Below are 20,823 nucleotides of genomic sequence, written 5' to 3'. Positions count from 1 at the left end.
AATCTGCTTAATCTTGTTCTTGTCCCGTTGTTCTCATTTCGTTTTCTTTAAAATTAAAATACGTTGTGTAACTGTCGTAATGAAATATAAAATGCAAAGAATAATGTTTGTAAAGTTTACAGCTATTTTAGTATGCTACGTAACTCTCGCCAAACTTTAAAATCTTCGTCAAATAGTTGGTTGCCGGAAACACATACCACGTGCATTTCACAACTGCAATTCGGAATGTAAAACATGAAGCAAACAACCTTATGACAGTGACATAATTTATGCATCGCGCAGTGGGTGTAACGAAGTGTGACTCAAGCACAACATTGAACCAATCTAGTTTTGTGCACAAAATCTACATACAGTAGATAACATCAGAATTTCGTATGTGTAATAACGGTTCAGGATTTTTATATACCGGTATTTAGAAGCTGACTGAATAAATGCCGTCCGCAGACCAAAAATTAGAAGAAATAAAAGAAAACATTAGCAGCGTGGCAGTTTATGCTGAGTTTAAAAGTGCTAATCGCTTTTCTTTCCTCACATATGCATGTTACTGAAATCTTCCCATACGGACCTGAAACTGGGAGTGCTGTATGTGCGTGGTAGACCTTGCCCCGCCAGCCGCAAAGGAAACATTTCTCCGCCTAATAATGAAAAGTGTTTTCAGGTAAAAATGCTACTATTGGTCAAGGTAGTCTGCTTTTGAGTCAGTGCACTGTACCAAAAGGTCTTCGGCTGCCGTAACACCATTGTTCCCCTTCCAGCAACAAATGTATTTAGATATCTAAATATCTAAAAGGCACGGTACCAAGTCCGGGGAAAAGCGTATTTGTTTCAACAATTTTTAGTTCATACCTCGTTTTCTGAGTGCCAAAGCACCTTTTTCGGCTACTGCTTTATCCCGATAAAACGTTCTTCCCTTTTACTTTTTTATTTCAGGCTGCCTCCTGTTTTCTCTTTTTTTTTACTTACTTCGTCCAGAACAATGGCAGAATAATCGGTACTTCTACTCTATTTTTAATCTTTCACATGGTGGACTGATGACCTTAGCTGTTTAGTCCCCCTTAAACATCCTAACAACCACCATCACCACGTAATCACAAAAAGGGGGCCTTTTGCATCCCAGAAAACATGTCTACATCCTTTCTGCCACATGGGAATGTCTTCGCCACTTCTGTAGTGGTAATGATTTCCATTTTTCATATCTGGTTCCGTTCAGCATACGACAACTGCATTTAACTTCGAACAAAGGTTTCTAAAATAAACTGCACTGCACTCTTTACCTGGTAAGTTTGTAGTGTCATCTATTTCGTACAGTTACAATCACCCCTCACTGAATACCACATGGTGTTTACTTCTGTGGTCATAGTTTTAGACGTCTCCTTGTAAGGTCGTGTTCGAATTCAGATACACACTACCGTTGAAATGAAGGACTGGAATCAATATAAACCACCACCACCAGTTTTGGTAGAATTTCCATTTTTGATGCACCGTTCGCAACAATTTGTTTAAGGATACAAGGTAGTTTTCCGGCTCAATGTTATATAAAACTCAACACCTATTTCTTTCAGGCGCACTGTTTTAATGTATATATTTTACAGATTTTTTATTGGTATCAGGTAATGCAGCACACTTTCTAAGCAGGTCAGAAGTATTTTGAATATTTTTGAACCTGTTTAGTGTTATTAAAAAATACAAAGAAATTGATGCATTTTTTCCAAAATGCTTCCTCAAATTGAGGTACCATTAAATCCAATGTTATACATTTGAAGAAGACCAAATTTTTACCAGATATGCATGACATGATGTCTGAGGTACTAGACCTATTTAATTCCACCTATTACGTATATTAGGCAACGGCCTTGCCGCAGTGGATACACCTGTTCCCGTGAGATCACCGAAGTTAAGCGCTGTCGAGCGTGGTCGGCACTTGGATGGGTCACCATCCAGGCCACCATGTGCTGTTTTTTTTCGGGGTGCACTCAGCCTCGTGATGCCAATTGAGGAGCTACTCGACCTATTAGTAGCGGCTTCAGTCAAGAATACCATCTTACAACGGAAAGAGCGGTATGCTGACCCCACGCCCCTCCTAACCGCATCCTACACTGAGGATGACACGGCGGTCGGATAGTCCCATACAGCTTTTCTCATTGCTCTGACATCATTCAGATGTGCAGTTCGTCTACAGCCCAGTGCACAATAACTCTGAGGAGGGTCTATTTCAGTCTCTGTCAATGTCCCTCGTCCAGACAGAGATTTTCCATCACACAGCAACTTTCCCTTCATTTCTCCTCGTTTCTTCCTCAATATAGCACCCATCCCCTTATGCATATGTCCGGAACACTCCAGTTTTGTTACCACGGTATCACCATAAACATTGAACTCATTAATTTTATTGAAACCTTTGAGTCCCCATCACCAACGTACTTGGTATATCTAAGGTTGTAAACTGGCACCGACCTCTGAAATATTGTTAGAGCTCCATCACACTCCATACCCCATAATTCTTAGAACACTGATGTTCAATATGTCCTTCAGTGTTACAATGGGCGGTGTGGCAGCACTTACGTAAGCATTCAACATCAACAACTTTTCCATTCTCCGGGGAAGTAGCACTTACAACATCATTCAAGGAACGATGTCCTCGACGTTGCCATGTCCCATCAAGTGCAACAGCAATGTCCCCGGTTCCACTAATATTTACAGTTTCTTCTACTGCACGTGTTCAAAAAATGGTTCAAATGGCTCTGAGCCACTATGGGACTCAACATCTGTGGTCATCAGTCCCCTAGAACTTAGAACTACTTAAACCTAACTAATCTAAGGACATCACACACATCCGTGCCCGAAGCAGTATTCGCACCTGCGACCGTAGCAGCAGCAGCGCGGTTCCGGACTGAAGCGCCTTGAACCGCTCGGCCACAAAGGCCGGTCGCATCATATGAATTATGCACAATGTTCGAAGTCATTTTCGAGGTAGGAATATTGCAGGATATACACAGAACAACTAATTTTGACGCTAAACCCTTCACGCAACTTCTTTGTTCAGTTATTTCCAGACAGCCTACACCATCACATTGTTTACATTTCGCCACTCCTTTTATGTAAGGAGATGCGATGCCCACATCAACAATAGCAAATCCACTACAAACAGTATCATTATTAACACAAAAATTTGAACCACCAGAAGGCGTGTCATGTGGGAGTTTCTTTTCTGAAGAACTGATACATAGGTTACTTTCAACAGTGTGGCTTGCTTCATATGTGAAATGGTTACCACGGAATTTCCTTTTACTGAATTTCTTGATACGTGGCATAGTTTGTATTTGTTGCACACTAAAAGATATTTACCTCCACAAATATATGTAGCAATTGGGCAACAATTATTCAGTTGCGCGTGAAGAAACTGCTTCAGCGAAACAGAAGTAAATACTCGCAAAGATAATCATTTACAGACACTATAAAGCTGTACTGTTACCAACATGTACAATGTATCACACGTATAATCACTGGAAACAGAAAGTTCACAGTTCTTTTCGAAAATTGCTGGTTTCTGTAACGAACAGAGGGGGCGTGGCGGCAAAATTTGGTATATACAGATCATTTTCCATCATCGTAGTTCGAAAGACCACAGAATATAATAAAGTCATAAAAATTTTTCGATTTTTCCACCACTTGTAAGTGCCGCGTATACTTAAAAAGCCATATAAACAGAACTTTTCCGCACACGAATCTCTCAATATTCTTCCTTGATTGTATAACATGTACAAATATAATACAAAAAATTGCTGCAAACGATACGCCATGCTAGGCCGAGAAATTTTCTCCTCGCCTTCGTACCGTCGTGCGTAGTGGAGTGATCCCACTCTTCGGCCTGCTTTCCCTCCCTGAAAGCCGCGAAGAAAAACTGTGCAAATGTAAGCCAGATGGTGGTTCGGAGGCGCTGGCGAGACAATCGCGGAGCCTTCTGGCCAGCTCCCATAATGGCTTCCAGGAAGGTCGGGGGGGGGGGGGGGGGGTCGGAGGGGATGGGAGCGGACAGGCTGACGCAGGGTTAAAGCACTGCCCGGTCCAGCCACCGACGCGGCCGGGATTGGTTTCGATTTGCCGTCATCCGCTGTCGCATTACTTCTGCGCCAGGCGTGACTCCGCCAAACGGTGCCTTGTATTTTTTGTCACGCTGACGCCGCAATCTGCTCCTCGGAGCGCGGTTGCGCAAATAATCGATACAGATATTTTTACCAGCTTCTGCTCTTATGCTCTGACCTTAATCCTAACTAATGTTAGCGTGGCATAAATAAACGTTTCGGAAACAAAGAAAAAAAACTGCTGAAGTGTGAGTACGACTTGCGCACTGAGCGTTCCGTACAAACATAATTATGTGTCTATTGTTTCATCCATTCTCTGAATCGAGAATGTCAACGATTTTTGTCTGTTATTCATATCGATACTGTTAAGATATTGGTCCCAAAGACCGTATCAAAATCTCTTCAGTAGTTCCTCAGACTAGCTCTCACATACAAAATGAAACGAGCAGTGGAGATTATATATATGTAGAGAGAGAGTTAATAAAACATTTTATTTACTTACTAAAATCTGACTCCAACTTACGTATTATGTTTGCATCAGTAATGTTCACCTCTTATGTTTTTGACGGATGATGAATATTATGTATGTTCAAATAGTAAAAAGATACTTTTTATGTGATACAATGACAGTTTAATGAGTTCGAGAATTTTTACTTTACTTGCTCTCTGAAACCTCACTTCTTGCCAAATTTCATGATTCTAAGTCAGCAGGTTTGCGACTTTCATAATATGACAGATAAATGCCGGATTTTTTTCACAGCAATGACTTGGAAGCTTACATTGCTTACATCGTCAAGAGACCGTAGACCTTCTTAATACGTGACATACATCTGAACTTGATAAGCCGATCAGTTCCAGAGAAAAGGAGTCTTCACAGATGAAATAAAGACGGTTAAGAAGTGAAAAAAAATTTTCATGAGATATAATTACAAATTAAGAGTTTTCGGATTTTTCCTATAATTGGAATGTGAAACGTTTCTACGTGTCAAATGTCATGATTCTAGGTCAACGGGAATTATCCTATAGATTTTGATGAGAGAATCTCCGAGTTTCAAAATACGTGACATAAATGGCACTGACTTAGAAGCTTAAAAATTTTACAACGTTAAGGGGCCATAGAACTTAAATAGGTGACATACATTTGACCTGTATATGTTAACACGTTCCTGAGAAAAGTTTTCTTAACAGGAGGGCGGGTGGACAGGCAGACAGACAGACGGACAACAAAGCCATCCTATAAGGTTGCAGCTCTTACAGACTGAAAAAAAAAAAAGCTACCTACGTCGTTGTTAAAAGTTCTCTTCGTCATTGTGTAGTCACTAACGATTATGAATGAGCCCGACTAGTATAAAATATTCTCTGTTTAGATAAAATTTCGAGCTTTCGACGAAATCTTCCATCGTCTTCATCGGGAACAGCTGACTGTCGTCTGTTGTTGACTAACATGACTGGAAATGCTAAATTTCCAGGTGTAAGCTGAGGTCAGGCGCGTCGCGCTATTCTCCCAAGCGCAGTTGTGGAACGTAAGGCGCAACGAGTGCGGTGATCTTTAATTGTTACTCGTTGGCATCGTCGTGTTTGTGCTGGGCAAGTAGCGCAGTAACGCTATCGGTGAGCAACAGGTTGTGGCTACTGCAATAACTGGTAAGCGTACGTCATCATCAAGTCATGCCGCCAGAGATGGCGTCCGTGTGGGTCTGTGTGTTGTTAGCGTCGAGAGCTCGATTCCACTCATCAATGACATTACAGCCGCTGTCCCGGCTGAAGTGGAATGGGAAAAGAGCCTAACAACTGGTACAATGGGAAATAACCTCTTTCATGCACTTCACAGTGGATTGCAGAGTAAAGATACAGATGTCGAAGTCGAAGACGATGGAGCATTTCGCCGAAAGCTCGAGATTTTACCCAGATCTGATGCACTGTGTACACCGATAATGCTTTACAAGGATATCGGCGCGAGAAACGTCGACCTCAATGAGATGTACTGTTATTCCTACTGAATGTTCATTCTTCCTTTTCCGCCCAGTCTATTTCCGAAAATGAATGTGAAAAAATACGAAAGAACGTTTAAATTTTGAATCCTGGTGTAAAGATTGGTAGCTAAACCTCAACACAAATGAAAGTAATGTACGTAAATAGATTCCGGCGATCGAGCACGGTTACAACTTCAAATATCTAAAAGTTTCTGTCAGGCGTGTTTTTTTTTTTTTGGGGGGGGGGGGGGGAATATGGGAATCGTGGTAAAGACAGTAATAAACATTTTGGAAGATTCCAAGCAGGTGCAATAAACGTACGAAACAGGTCGCTAACAAAACCTTCATTTTACATATTCCTGAGTACCATTAATCTCTCAGTGATCTTCACCAAATCAAATTTTTTTCCGCCATTCAAGCTCCAGACGGGTCAATCGGGACGAAGAGATCGCAGTGTCATTTTCAGCCAATGGCGTCATTGGATGCGGTACGGAGGAGAGCGAAATCAGCACACTTCTCTCACAAACGTTTTCATCTTTGCACGCCACACGATTAATGAGATGGAAAAGAAACGCAGATGAGCTGCTCGATTCGTCGCGGGTTTGTTTAGTCAGTGTATGCCAAGAACCGCTCAACTAAATGCAGTGGGAGAGATTACAAAGAAGACATTCAGCATCGCAGAAAGCGTTCCTCACAAAATACCAAGAGCATGCGTTCCATATACCTCTGGAAACGTACTGTTTATTTTACCGTTTAATGACATTAAAAGGAGAAGTAGAGAAATTCGGGCCCGTGCAGAGGGGTGTCAATAGTCTTCCTTCCTGTGTACCTCCTGCCGCGCGGGATTAGCCGAGCGGTGTAAGGCGAAGGTTCGAGTCCTCCCTCTGGCATGGATGTGTGTATTTGTCCTTAGGATAATTTAGGTGAAGTAGTGTGTAAGCTTAGGGACTGATGACCTTAGCAGTTAAGTCCCATAAGATTTCACACACATTTTAACATTTTTTGTGTACACCCGCAACAGGAATAAGAAAGTGAAGGAGCGTTATGGCACTCTGAAACTATAGTGCTACACCTTCCGCCACGAATCGCGCAATGGACTGCAGACTACAGCGTGGGTATCACAGAACAACGATTAGTCTAGCTTTTCTTTCTTTTTGAAGCCATTTTGACTATTTTTCGGCCGTGAATGTCTCAAGAAATATGTAAAGTCTTTTTTTATATTACTGCTACAAGCCACGAACTTTGTCAACTATTGTATTACTTATTTATTTAGCGACATGTTTCGAGGGTTAAATCTCGTCTTCATGCTAAATGGCATTACAAAACCAGCTTTACAATAATGTCATACTTATGTTACAGAGTCTTTTCGTAAATGCTGTGGTTATCCTGTGGAAGAAGAGAAAACTTAGTTTTCTCTTCTTCCACAGGACGACCACAGCACAGGAACAGAGAACAGGAAACAACATCACGCTGCTAAGTCACAGGTGCAGAGAGTATTTATAAGCAAAATAACTGGTGTTATCTGTACTGACTCAATAATGAGAGGAGGCAGAACGGATCTATGTTCTAAAATGGCTTAGGCTACTAAATTTCTCAACTGCCGGACACCTTTCGGAAGATGACAATGTTTGATGTTCCTTCGTATCAGGCACTGCATAACGATCTAATTAGTAACACGCGATCGTTCTTCACGGGGAAAGAAGCGTTCTTCTTGTTTGACAGTAACTGCCATCAATACATCGTTAGAAGGGAGCAACCAGTAACACTAAAAAGCAATATGATAACTCACCTTGTAAAACGGAGTCCCCATTTCTTTCGGCTGTTGGCGTTCAGGAAGAAAACCTGTAACATAGAAGATCACAGTGTACAACACAATGAAGCTTAAATTGTTATCGTAGTACACAAATTCCTTCACGTATATTCTCATAACTCGATGATTATCTATTAGTTCCTCTAATATCGGCGAGTTATATTATGACGTGGTAGGCTTAATTAAGTAAATATGATGTACCAAGAAATTCAAAGCAATCTGCTTTTATCAGTGCAAGCACGTAACGAATTACTACCTCCAACGGAAATTAGTTATGTAGTTTACGCTCACATCTGTATGCAGTGATAGTTAAGATATTTTTCGTGCACTGTACTCACAGTTTTGTATGAATTTTAAATACATCAGGCAGCAGGTGCAATCTCAAATTATATGCAGGGGAGGGGGGGGCTGATTCAATTTCCCGCCGTGTAGGAGGTTTCATCTGCGTGGGGACTAGATGTTGAATCATCATCATGATCATGACCATCATCATCATCATCGTCGTCGTCGTCGTCGTCGTCGTCGTCGTCGTCGTCGTCGTCGACACTAAGTCGCCGAAGTAGTCTCAAATAAAAAGCCTTGCAATGGGCGGCCTAACATCCCAGATGGCGTCTCACGGCCAAAAATGTTACACGATCATTTCATCTTTGCTTAATGCCGATGTCAGGCTCGCTTCGTATGCTACAAAGAACAGGCAGTTTCATGTTACTATCTAATTGTACGTCTGCATCATACACCGTAGTTTTGAAATAATTGGATCCTACAGCGCCTCGTACGGTGATCAAATCACAACTTTAAGAAAATATTTATAGTTTACGGTTTTTAGCAGTTACGGTTCACTCTGTAATACACAGATATTTTTGTACTTACATCTCAGTTTGGAGCGTATAAAATATCCTGTCTTAATGTAAATTAACAACGGTGGGTGCTTCGGCTTCGCTTCGCCTAAATTGGTTATTATTGTTTTAACTACTCTTGCTCTATCTTATTTTCGGAAAAAATTTGAATGCCATCATTTTATATCCGTGTCTGCACAAAATAATTCAGTATTTGTAGATCTAACCTACTTGCAGTTGGAGTTGGTCCTTACAAAAGCCTTAATGTGCAGCCACGATTTACGCAAAGATCCCTCTAGGTAAAAACGGCGACCAACATGACATTTTGCAGCAAATTGTCGTTTGAAATAGTGTATCCAATACATTTGAAATTTAATGACAAAATTTACGCGACTTGGTAACTTTTTGCAACGACAGGAAGCACTTACGCAGCAGATAGTGTTAAAAGAAAAACACATGAAAAAATTAAATAGTCCACAGATTATTCAGCAGAATTCAATGTATGTATGTACATACACATGAGAAAAATAATGTCGACAGAAGTGTGTAGGATCAGTGAGACATAACGGCAGATAAACCATACATTTTAAAGTGCACTAAGCAACTGTATAACCAGAAATTTACGATATCTAACAGATGCCATGTGAGCTGTGCATGGCTCGCCGTCCCACCATTTGGTATTTTACACCCTGTTTTAACGTATTTCCATCTCACCACGTTGATTTAAATTACTGGCGTTACTGAGTTGCCGTTTTGCCTGACCGTCATCGGCGCTAGTAGCGCGTATCGATATATCCCCTCTGATAGGATCTTTGCTCGGCTGCTATTACTTCCCGGTTGTGATCTGTCGTGGAGTCAGTCGGAACGTGCGAGGAGGAGAGTTCACGGTGGCAGCTCGGATCGTGAGTTGGGCCCTGGCAGTCAGTTGCAACGCGTCTGGAACGCAGCCCGGGCCAGCCAGTAGCCGGCTTGCAGCAGCAGTGAGCCCTGCGTGGACATTGCTCGCCCCACAGTTACCGCCACGCATCACGTAAGCCGGGCTTGACTTTTGGTGGATTTTTGTCCGTTCGGGTGGTCCAAGGCCATCTCCGCGAGGCATAGTCAAAGGGGCCGCTGGCGGTCTCTACGCGGTGTCGGAGTCAGTCCGGAGCTGTTCGATCGGTACGACCATCGTCGCTCGCCGGACGTGAAGGTTGAGTGGTTTTGAGCGTTACGTTGTTGGTTCCGGCGCTGCTGTTGTGGAGGTTTTCCTGTGAGCACAAAAAGTGAACTGTTCGAAATAGCCGCCGTCAGGTGGAAAAGATCAAATTAATTTATCCATAGTGAAGTACAACAGCGGAATTTTCTGCCATGTGGCTATTAGTGTTCTGGTTACCTGCCCTGGCCGCTAACGTAGTTATCAGGCAGTGTATTTTCAAAAAATGCTCTGAGCAGTATGGGACTTAATATCTGAGGTCATCAGTCCCCTAGAACTCAGAACTACTTAAACCTAACTAACCTAAGGACATCACACACATCCATGCCCGAGGCAGGATTCGAACTGCCACCGTAGCAGTCGCGCGGTTCCGTACTGAAGCGCCTACAACCGCTCCTCCATCGCGGCCGGCCGCAGTGTCTTTTCCTCACCTGTTGTTACTGCCCAACATGGTTTGTAGTTTTGGCAGCTCAGTTCACATACGCGTTTGTTTGTGGATAGTGATACTTGTAAATTTTTTTTTTTTTTTTTTGGGGGGGGGGGGGGCTTGTATTCTCGTGTACATCGTCGTGGCAAGCAAGCGGTTGGTCGGTCGGTCCGTGACTGTCCCTTGGCTGGGTTCGCACGAATTAAGTGTAGTTGGACTTACCACCTGTCTCACTTAAGTGAACGAGGGCAGACCGATCCATCTCGTTAATCATCCTTTTGGCAGTGTTAATGTTGTTGTAATTTAACTATTTTTTTATTTGTCAAGGTTAGTTGTGGGCCTTCAGCCCTGCAAACATGTTCTCAGAGTTCCGTTCAAGTCCAAACATTACCGCCTTCTGCTCTTGAACGGTTGTTGTAATTTTCTCTGAAAGATTTTACAAGTTATTGTGGGCCTTCTGCCGTTGGTGCTGTAAAAAAGGAAATTTTCAAACTTAATGTATTGTTTTACCGATTGTTGCAATATATATATTTCCTTAATTTGCTGAATTTGACTTTGCGGCTTTCAGCCATCTTATTGCGTTTGTTTATCTCTTTCTGTGCACCTTGTTGGCCATCAGCCCTGTTAGCATCTTAAAACTTTGTGGCCTTTTGCCTTCAGTAATAATCATAGTATATTTGGAATTTTGAAGATTTAATCCGGCGACCTTCAGCCGTTCCGCATGTTGATCTCATATGTATACGATTTATCTTATTCGTAAATTTAAGTGTATGTCATGTCTTTTCAAAACTGAACTTATTCTGAAGCATCTGTTTGGAGACCTTCAGCCGCGAAGCAAATTTAATTCTTTCAGGAGTGTATTTGTGAACTAAATGATAATAAATTACAATTGTGAAACGAATCCGACCGCAACTCCCTTCGGCCTTTCCACAACCCTAATTACCTGTTAGCCCTGCGTGATTTAGCGGGCGTTTCACCATGAAATCGGTTCACAATTGAATGGAAAAACGCACATACTGAAAACACGCATTAAAATCTATTGCATGGAAATCCTCTGAAGTGCTTCCGCTAGATCACTATTCGCCGTGCTACAGCGACCCTTTTGGGGGTTAATGAAGACAGATGTCATTCCATGTATGATGTAATGCGCGATCAGAAAACGGTCGGACTTTCAGTCCCGAGAAAGACTGTAAGCATTTTGTGGACATTAGCATGGCGTTAACAATGGATAAAAGTAATGTAAATATTAAGCTTTATTATTTAAGATTTATATACGTAAACTGTTATCGCTGAGTTAGGAGAATAAATTTAAAAAAAGTCTCTGGTTCATTGTTCATTTTGTTAGAGAATGGAAGCTATCTCGGAGCCAAAAAGTGTCGACCACGCTCGGGAATCGCATATTTGTGCTTCGGCACGGAAATTTGTTATTTTAGGTGAAGTAGATTAATAAACACAGGCACACGTGACAAAACGATGTATTCGTGTTTGTGATGTTTAAGAATGAAAACTATGTAAGAGTTTTGCGTAACTACTTTGATAACTAGCCACTACACTTGAAAAAGTATATCCACAAACTAAATAAATAACATGGAGCGGCTATCAACGAAAGAAGTAGATGTCCTGCAGACACTACTGAGAAACAAGTTTCCCAAGATACTGTTCAAGAAGACTATCTGCGACGACAATAAAAAAAAGGGTAAATATTTACATATTCACCGCATTTACTGCTTCCGTTGTATAAATTAATTTACATCGGAATAAGACTATAGAAATATCTATCACACACTTAAAGAATTTCTCGATTAACTGAGCATCGACTATTGCGGTGATGTGAACGAAGTTTTTCACACCCTAGTCCAGAAACGAGTTATCACCAGGTATTTACTGGTTTTATAATTCTATATCATTTCTGCAAGAAATTAGTGGCAGTGGCACTATGCTTCTCTGAAAATGATTTTAGCTAGCCAAAGCACTCCGCAGATAACAATGAATGTCATATTTCAGCAGCGGAATTTTAACGCAAAATCAAAGTTTAAAAAGAGTTTGGAAAATAATTTTCCAGAAGACGACCTGTTATTTCAGATTCTTTTGTGTGCTTGGGGATTTTCTACTAAAGCGGTGCGAACTGGAAGAATATGAAAATTTTAAAGTATTTAAATCAGAAAAATTGTACGTCTAATCATTATGAACAGTAGCACAATCCACCAAAGACCTGAAAAATGAGAAGTACGTCGCAGCAGGGTTCAGTGTAAATCTAATTTCATTTGTACAAGTGTACCTCTGTTCAAGATCACTTCAGGAGTATGAGAGTTTCAGACAGTAAACTGAGCCAGCATCCGCAATATCTAATTAGTGACGAAGTTTGAATCGTCGAACGTACCCTAGGTAAATTACACATACGTCTGTGAAAACTGCAGTATCTAGAATGAAAGATGGAGTAAATGTAGCCAAAACACACCTTTTACGTGAATGAGAATGTCGGTGTTATACAAAGTTGAAACGCAATGAGATGCTTCAGCTCTGTAATGAGTGCACATATGTTGATGTTCCAGCCATAGATAACCTCAGCTGTATTTACAGCTTTACTGTGTTACGGCCGGTTTCGTTGAACATCTTTAGACTGCCGAGCTGCAGCAGGTGCACATCTAAGTGTATCGACAATGCAACAATGCGTCGACCTGCATTACAAAAAGCTACAAAACACGTCACACTGCAACGACCATTGTAACACCGTCGCAGCCGCGATTAGTGACGACATGTACGCTGCCGGCATTAGTGTTACACGCTGTCGTAATGACGGCTATCATATTTTGGAGACAAGTGTGGTGGTTCGGGGCCTTATTGGGCTGACAAGGTATCTCTAGAATGAAATTTTCACTGTACAGCGGAGTATGCGCTGATACGGAACTTCCTGGCACATTAAAACTGTGAACAGATCGAGACTCGAACTCAGGGCCTTTGTCTTTCATGGGCAAGTGCTCTACCGACTGAGCTACCCAAGCACGCCTCACGATCTGTCCTCACAACTTTACTTTAGTCAGTACCTTGGTCTCCTACCTTCCAAAATTCACAACTTCCCTGCGAAACTTGCAGAACTAGCAGTCCTGGAAGAAAGGATAGTGCGGAGACATGGCTTAGCCACAGTCTGGGGGATGTTTCCAGAATGAGATTTTCACTCTGCAGCGGAGTGTGCGCTGATACGAAATTTCCTGTCAGATAAGAACTATGTGCCAAAGCGAGACTCAAACTCGGAACCTTTGCCTTTCGCGGTTAACTGATCTACTACCTGAGCCCCCCCAAGCATGGCTCACGACCCGTCCTCACAGCCTTAATTCCGGCAATACCTCAACTCCTACCTTCCACAGGTCCGGAGTTCGAGTCTCGGTCCGGCACACAGTTTTAAGTCTGACAGGAAGTTTCAAGCTATCTCTAGTCAAACGTATTGAGGCTTTTAGAACAGCGACTAGACATCCATTACATTTTAGAGATCGAGGTACTGTAGTTCTTTTTCGCAAATTCACAGCACGACAAAGCTGAACCACATACGGAAAGAAACGCGACAAACGTCTTCGAATAATGGAAAGTGGTACTACTTGGTGGGTGAAGCATTCGCCCCACTGAGAGTCCGCTGAGAATGTCTGCGGCGTGGTAGAGGGAGAATCCCACGAAACTAATTGAGACCGTTACTGGCTCGACACCACATCTTTATGATGCTTTGATGTCGGCACCTGAAACTTCACTTAATCCTATTTTTCCAAGTTAGAAATCCTATAAAGTTATGTAGTCATCATCAAGTCTCTCCTCATTTGTTTTATCTGTCACATGCAACTGAATTACCGTTACATGTATTCTTCTCAGTGAATTATTTTCGTAACTTGAAGTGTATAAGTAGTTTTCCATACCCATCCTTTCGTACTAGGTTGTTATTACAGCACCATCAGAACCGACATTGTGGAGCTACAACTGTAAGAACAAAGCACTATTCGTTACATGATCGGAGTAGGCCGGCGAGATGTCATCATGTTGCTTTCATGAGACGATGTTATTTGCGAAAATATCTACTTGTCACGGGTTATATCAGTACATATCCAGATTAACTCCGTTAGCCACTACACAGTGCAAGACGGAGGGTACAACGTACTAAGATTATCGATTTTCTGTTTTATTAAAAATGTTCAAATGTGTGTGAAATCTTATGGGACTTAACTGCTAAGGTCATCAGTCCCTAAGCTTACACACTAGCTAAATCATCCTAAGAACAAACCACACACTCGTGCCCGACGGAGGACTCGAACCTCCGCCGGGATCAGCCGCACAGTCCGTGACTGCAGCGCCTTAGACACTCTTATAACTCCAGGTTACTTGTAAATGGTTCGATCTTTGGTTTTTGATCATGTCATGTATGGGACCTACTACTGTCTTTGACGTCTCAAGGTGCAAACGTCACAATCACATACATCAGAAGCTGTAACAGGTAATCTTACGTCGTGCCGTGAACGGAAAGACGAGGAAAGCCGATAGGAACACATCCAGCATTAGTCAACACAACACAACTTTCATGACATAAATAGAGAATGCAGGCACCGGCATTTAACGGGCCGGGTGCCCAGAGCGCGCAGTGTTTGCTTGGGATGATGCGGCAGTAGCGGCAGCGGGGCAGGAGCGCCACGCTATGCTCGCCACGCCGCACTGCGCCTGCGACTGCGCCAAAGGCGTGCCGGGCCGCGACGTGACGTGACGTAACGTGACGAGACGAGGCGCATCACGCTCAGCTGCCGCTGCTGCCGTCAAGTACACGCGGACAATGTCTCGCCAACAACGTGCAAGCTCACGAGCCATCCAGCGGTTTTCTTCTTCAAGCACTGCACGAACACCTTTAGAGATCTACAACATTAAAATGATTTCTAAATTCCTGACAGATTAAAACTGTGCGCCGGACCGAGACTTATGGAATACCATTGTATTGCTATAGCCAAGTTCCGCATTACGCCTACCCGGCGATCGTAGCAGATGCTTAAGAAGCGGCCTTTGGTTTGCTTTAGTACCTAAAGTTCAGAATATAACATAGGACAGTAATTTACAAGAAGATTTATCTCGATTTAATTTGGGTAAATTTAGGGATAACGCTAATCAAAACAATGTCTCCAACCTTATCACATTATGTCTTCATTAAGGTGAGGTCGTTTAGACGTTCTTGTCCCCTGGTGTTCCGTAATTCATTTTTTTAATGCTCTTTAATGTAGAAAAATAACGTTGTCCACTGCAGTTGGCGCTCATCAAAGAAAAGTAAATGCTTCTGACTCTCTACATTTAGGGAAACACGATTTTAATAAATTTTCCATTAAAAGATTATAAAATTGCGTTGCAGGTCGTTTGTTCTGCTGTCAACAGCACCGGCCACACACACTAGAGTGACGACAGTCATAGGATAGCGATGTGAAAAAATACAGACCCCGGTAGTACACAAGGTATAAAAGGGCAGTGCGTTAACAGAGCTGTCATTTTTACACAGATGATTCATGTCAAAAGATTTCCGACGTGATTATGGCCACACGACGGTAATTAACAGACTGTGAACGCGAAATGGTGGTTGGAGATAGACACATGGGACATTCCATTTCGGAAATCGTTAAGGAATTCAATATTTCGACAGCCACAGTGCCAAGAATATCAAATTTCAGACATTACTTCTCACCTTGGTCAGCGCAGTGACCGACGGCCTTCACTTAACGACCGAGTGCAGCAGCGTTTGCGTAGAGTTGTCAGTGCTAACCAATAAGCAACACTGCGTGGAATAACCGCAGAAATCAATGTATGACGTGCGACGAACGTATCCGTTAGGACAGTGCGGGGAAATTTGGCTTTAATGGGCTGTAGGAGAAGACGACCGACGCGAGTGCATTTGCGAACTTCACGATATCGCCTGCAGCGCCTCTCTTGTGCTTGTGACTATATAGCTTGCACTCTAGGCGACTGGAGAACCGTGACCTGGATACATGGCTCCCGATTTCAGTTGGAAAGAGCTGATGGTAGGATTCGAGCGTGCCGCAGACACCACGGAGTCATGGACCCAAGTTGTCAACGAGGCACTGTACAAACTCGTTATGGCTCCAGAATGGTGTGGGCTGTGTTTACATGGGATGGACTGGGTCCTCTGCTCCAGCGGAACCGATCATTGACTGGAAATGGCTCCGTTCAACTACTTGGAGATCATTTGCAGCAATTTATGGACTTCATGTTCCCAAACAACGATGAATTTTCTGTAAATAAGAGCGCCATGTCATCAGGACACAACTGTTTGCGATTGGTTTAAAAATCATTCTGGACAATTCGAGCGAATGATTTAGCCATCCAGATCGCCCGATATGAATCCCCTGGAAATTTTATGGGACATAAATGAGAGGTCAGCTCGTGCACAAAGTCCTGCACTGGCAACGGTTTCGCAATTCTGGACGGCTATAGAGGCAGCATGTTTCGATATTTCTGCAAGGGACTTCCAAAGAATCGTTCTAAGCTTTCTTCCAAAATCTCTTTTACTGTTAAAGACTTGAATTGACAAATTATTCCATATACGCCAGTCACCTGATGGCACACTTCCATGCGTTTAGCTGATGCAGACAGCACATTATCAATTATGACAAACACCCAAATTTCAAAATGATGTCCACGTATTTGGTTTTCTCCAACTTCATCGAGTTTATCAGAGCCGCTGAAATTGTCGTACTTTGTATTTCGCTTCGTCGCCTTGAAGTGTGTTGCTTACATTCTCCCCAGCAGGTCAGAACTGTGGCTTTTTTTCAGTATCCGAAAATGAAGACCGCATTGCTTGCACGTTCCCATATTAACGTCTTGATCTTACGACTGGAATGAAGTGCTAGTCTCTTTGCAATCGTTCAAGTTTTTCGTTGCAAGTGATAGTCGTTATTCCCATTTCCAACTTACCCATCTTCGAAACTAGTCCGTAAGTCTGATTTCGAACTTTTTATCCTTATTATTATACATGCCACCAAGAAATGACTTGATACTGGCAAAACCACATGTAAGTGCCCTTCGTAACATCTGCGCGAGCCGACTACTTAGTGTCTGACATCTTTTCAAAATCAGAGCTTTGGAACTTTTTTTTCAATGCTTTCAAAAAAAAAAGATCCCATCGATGTGCAGAAGTGGAAGAAAATGTACAGGCTTTCAATGAAATCGAAGAAAAACGTTGTTCGTATACAGCATTCTTCACCGCACTTGGCAACCTAATTTAATGAATGTGCACAGTACGGAATGTATTCGGCGTATTTATTTGTTTATCTTCTTAATTTGTGCTCCTAAGCAGCTGTGTTTCCGACTCCTGTTGTTGGCATTGTCATAGCTTTGCCCACGACAATCTCTGATATCGATGTCATTCTCATTTAAAAAATCTAGTAAGTTCTGGCCGAGTTGCTCAAGAAGAACATTACAAGTCTTTCCCGTGGTCCAGACGTCAGGACACAGCGCACTATCAGAGTTAGTTGGTCTACATGAGATGTATATGGATGTATGTAACGAACACGCTACCGTTTACCTAGAGCTGTGATCATCGAACTGACCTTGTGGGGCTGCACCTCGGGCCGCATATCCAGCGATGTTGTTATTAACTATAACCTACATAAATTAGTATGTTATGAGCCTCTGGGAGGCAAGCTACAGTAAGGGTGCGATACGTTGGCCGCTATCCCGAAAGTACTGATCGTTAAATGTCGGCGTCATTTGGAACATTTCGTGTCGAGTGGTGTTTTTCAGACAGCACCAACCTCAGCGACCGAACAGTAGTTGCGTGGTAAAACGTTCGTTTCAATAATGTTGATTAATAATAGCATTTGTACTTAAACTCATTGTTCAATATGGGACACGGTCACAAAATTTACGTAGATGATTTAAATGCCCGTTTTCTTCTACTCATTGCGTTGTTTCACAGCAGTCACTAATTTCATATTGCTTGCTACAAATATGTATCGAATTTGAAGATGACTACGTCTGTAACAGCCAATCACGAATCTCTGTTGCTTCTCTGTGAAAATTTAATACCAAGGCAGCTGGTCAGCACGCTTTGTCAGTACTGGAAGACAAACAATAATACATTCCCCTCTTCATTTCCTCTAAGCCCGCAATGGCCTCCGCTACTTTACTCCTCTATCCTTGAGGTAGGCGCCTCCTTAGCTCACGGCCAAATTCTCCAACGTTAATTAAAGTTAAGCATGTCTTAAAACGTTACCCTCTCTGTAAGTACTTCTGTTTGTGTGAGCAGAGAAACTAAACTCTTAAAAATCTCTTATCTTCAGTTGACGTTTTTGGATTCTGCTATTAGCTGTTAATGCATATTTTTATAAAATGCGGCAGAGAACCACAGCCCATATGAATACTTGATTCGTTGCCCTTGGGCCACAGTTTGACGACCAGTGGCCTAGACCCTTAGCCATTGCGCTACGCAGGTACGTGGTAAACTGATTTTATTTTTAATAGTTTAGACTATCACAAGAAATTATTTTTGTTACATTTTCACAAACGAGTGTCCGCCGAGGAGGATAGCTGCACGGCACCCAATCCTACACCACCGTATGGGTAGTCTAAAAAAGTAAATGCCACCTCTCCTAGTATCTCAGTGGCAAATAAACTTTTACTGTATTCGAAAGTAAATTTATTATAATAAGAGAATTATTATCAGATCAAACGCCGATAATTAATACCTACATTGTCATATAAGTTGGACTTAGGGCCCACCTTTTTTTTCTAACTTGGTAGCTTATACAAAAAAAGCACATAAGCTTACCTTATTCTTCACTGCGTTTCGTTTTCCTGTCAGAAAATTTCGAAATCACTGGGGAAAATTTTATTTCTGTCTCTAAATAACTTCTACTGCTGTAAAAAAAAAGTAGTAGTGCACCATTTTCACAAACAGCGATGTGCAAAGGAACGACACAAAAGAAACGCAGGAATCGCAAAACTATAAAAAGTTACTCAGTAATCCATCATCAACAAAGCTACCTTCACTCTAAGCAGCTCGTATGAGAAGTGCTGTTACCGAAGTAAATACACTATAGAAGGAACAAACGACAGTAATAGTACACTTTCTAATATAATTATGAAATCCATTACTTACCTGCTTAATGGTAATCAATTGAATCCTATTGTAACTGATCGGGTTATTGGGACTATCTCACACAACATTAGGGAATTCCCTTGCAAGTTTTGCGGTGTTGTTAACGACACAGGATGTATCGTGAGACCAGCGCTCACTTTTAGAAATGCACCACAGTTGTCCCAAGGTAGGTTGGATACCATTCGTACGTAATTTGACTTTTGTTTCTTTTTTTACCCAGGCGGACGTGGGGCCCCCTAAAGCTAACTGACATCATCTTACATAACACTGCAAATTTCTTCATAGGCCGAGCACATTCAACGACAAAAAAAATTCGATAAATAGTGCAATGGTTTTACAGTTTAAGAATACCCGTTCTTCACATAGTGCTGTCATGTAGACGAAAACTTGGCGCGTCTTTAACCGGGCGAGAAGTTACCGATCATAATCATTCAATACATTTTCTGCTGTAGTCTTGCCCAGGGCCATTAACTCGAATCCTATCGTTATGACGTTAAAATTCAATAAACGAAAAGCACCAGTTTGCTTTTGTTCTACAATATTACTTTTATTGTTAACCGGTTTTCGGCTTACAAGGCCATCTTCAGACATTTACTGAGTATTATCACCAAAGAAGTTAAAAAGTTTGCAAACAACATTAGAAAAGAAGTAACACGTATAGACTGAAGTAGAAACATACAGTAAGTAAAATCTTTGACAGTCTGGTGGTAAAGCACTGAAAAAATAAAAATTGAACAGTACATGAGTAACAGTGGAGGAGACAGGAAAACCTTTAACACAAAATAGGAATAGCATGCCTACATAAGTTTCTATTGAGAAACAAAACTAATAAAATAAAATAAGTACTATACAAAGCTACATCAGGAGGTATGAAACATGGATAGCGATAAACAAACCAATTAAAAGATTTGACTATTATCAATGTAACTATAGAATACATAAGGAACTTAAGCAATAAGTTAAACAGAAATAAATGAATGCAGGAAAATGGAGGCGTTTGAGGGAACCTACAGTAAATGCAATCTTTGAAAGTGTGGTGGTATTGCATTTTGACATTAACATTATAATCAAAACAGTGGCTGTGTAACAGTTCGTATTAAATAAATGAACAAAGTAAAATATGAACAATATTTGATGAGAAAACTACAAGGGGTGTTAAACAAGGACAGTAATAAAAGTACCAGTTAAAAGAAAGCCTTAACTGTTGAAACTACACCCTATATGCAATACAAAGACAACTTCAACAAAACAAAAGAACTTAATGAATACAGGAAAATGAGAATATATAAGTTGAGACAGTGTGGGAAGTAATTAACAACAGAGATGATTATATGAAGTTTAGGGGAGGGGAAGCGTTGAGCTGTGTCTGGTCATTT

The 20,823-nt window shown here is 41.7% G+C and overlaps 1 protein-coding gene across 1 annotated transcript in view; it reads right to left on the bottom strand.

Moving 5' to 3' along the window:
- LOC126363182 (uncharacterized) overlaps window positions 1–20,823 on the bottom strand; it is a 1,127,484-nt gene that overhangs the window by 955,105 nt on the left and 151,556 nt on the right. Inside the window, exon 2 of the mRNA XM_050007943.1 lies at window positions 7,842–7,894. The gene's annotated coding sequence lies outside the window, so the exon portion shown is untranslated. The remainder of the gene's footprint in view (window positions 1–7,841; window positions 7,895–20,823) is intronic.

This window comes from Schistocerca gregaria, chromosome 1, assembly GCF_023897955.1.
Source record: "Schistocerca gregaria isolate iqSchGreg1 chromosome 1, iqSchGreg1.2, whole genome shotgun sequence".
In the NCBI taxonomy this organism is placed as follows: domain Eukaryota; kingdom Metazoa; phylum Arthropoda; class Insecta; order Orthoptera; family Acrididae; genus Schistocerca; species Schistocerca gregaria.
Note: the sequence above shows the minus strand (reverse complement) of the source record. Positions and strands in the feature narration are given on the sequence as shown.